Source organism: Mandrillus leucophaeus, unplaced genomic scaffold, assembly GCF_000951045.1.
Source record: "Mandrillus leucophaeus isolate KB7577 unplaced genomic scaffold, Mleu.le_1.0 Scaffold2, whole genome shotgun sequence".
In the NCBI taxonomy this organism is placed as follows: Eukaryota; Metazoa; Chordata; class Mammalia; order Primates; family Cercopithecidae; genus Mandrillus; species Mandrillus leucophaeus.
The window spans coordinates 8133015-8134479 of NW_012102031.1; the positions used below are offsets into that span (position 1 = coordinate 8133015).

Sequence of the window (1465 nt, forward strand, 5' to 3'; positions counted from 1 at the left end):
GCCCCGGGCCAGTGTGGGGTGGAGAGGAGCAGTCATATGACCCTGGGGAAACAAAGTCTGGCCATGGACTTTTAGAGAACACACACACACACACACACACACACACACACACACACACACACAGACTTTTAGAGAAAACACACACACACACACACACACCCCTTAAGGAAATCTGAGAAGCTGCAGCCTCTGGGTGTGATTTTGCTCCTTCCAGAGCCCCTGCTTCTGCTCCCTGTCCCCTTGGGACTTGATGCACCCCAGGCGTCCCAGAAGGTTCCAGAAAGCTGGGAGGCAGCGCTGCTCAGAGCAACAGGCTGGTGGGTAACATCAGGAACTTAGCAACCCCAGACCCTGCTGTCTCCAGCTCCCTAAAATGCCACCTTCTGGAGTCCTCTACTGACTGCTTGCCTCCTCACACCCCCTTTAAATGTACATTTAGGATCTGGTTTTTTAGTTCCTGTCAAAAAACAGAGACTCCAGTATTTTCATGGTTCATCCCTACAACTGACCTGTGGGGGTAGATCGCTCCCATTTTGCAGCTGGAGAAACTGAGGCTCAGAGGGGTGCAGTGGCGTCACACATAAAGCAGGAAGCCAGTGTCCAAACCCAGGGAGGAGACTAAGTCCCCGCCTGCCTCCTCCACACTCCGGCAGCACCTGGTGCCCGCCTGGACTGGGACACCTGTCATACAAACTGCTTCCCTGCTGGGATGCGTGGGACACTCTTCCAGGCACATTCAGGTCTGACTGATACTCAGTGCCTGCTCAGGGCCCAGAGCAGAGCTGACCCTTGCTGATCGCCTATTGAATCAATTCTGCATGAGGTGGACTGCTGAGAACTTGGGGAAAAGAGGGTCATTGGGTGAACCCAGAGGACAAAACAAATGGACCAGATGATTCATAGATTTCATAGAGTCATTTCCCAATGCTATGATTCTCATTCTAATGTTTTTTTGTTTTTTATAAGATGGCTTTCAGGCCTGGCATGGTAGCTCACACCTGTAGTCCCAGCACTTTGGGAGGTTGAGGTGGGAAGATTGCTTTGAGCCCAGTTGAGGTGGGAAGATTGTTTTGAGTTCGAGACTGGCCTGGGCAACATAGGGAGACCCTGTCTCTATAAAATAGAAAATAAATTAGCTGGGCATGGTGGCACATGCCTGTGGTCCCAGCTACTTGAAAGGCTGAGGCTGGAGGTTCGCTTGAGCCTGGGATGTAGAGGCTGGAGTGAGCTGTGATCACGCTACTGTATTCTAACCTGGGCAATAGAACAAGACCCTGTCTCTCAAAAAAAAACAAACAACAACAACAACAAAAAACAACTTCCTGGAATTCAAGGTAGGGCCACTACAGCCCAGAGGCACTTCTGAGATTGTATTGGAAAGGATCATTCTCCCAAAGGTGAGCTAACGGCCTTGAAAAAAATTCCCCTTCTTCCTCTGAAGGTTCCCTGAAAATCAAGTGACAAA

The 1465-nt window shown here is 50.3% G+C and overlaps 1 protein-coding gene across 1 annotated transcript in view; it reads right to left on the bottom strand.

The window, feature by feature from the left end:
* The window catches only part of HMOX1 (heme oxygenase (decycling) 1), a 25273-nt gene extending 24726 nt beyond the window's left edge, over positions 1 to 547 (bottom strand). Inside the window, exon 1 of the mRNA XM_011978970.1 lies at positions 510 to 547. The gene's annotated coding sequence lies outside the window, so the exon portion shown is untranslated. The remainder of the gene's footprint in view (positions 1 to 509) is intronic.
* Positions 548 to 1465: the final 918 nt, after the last annotated feature.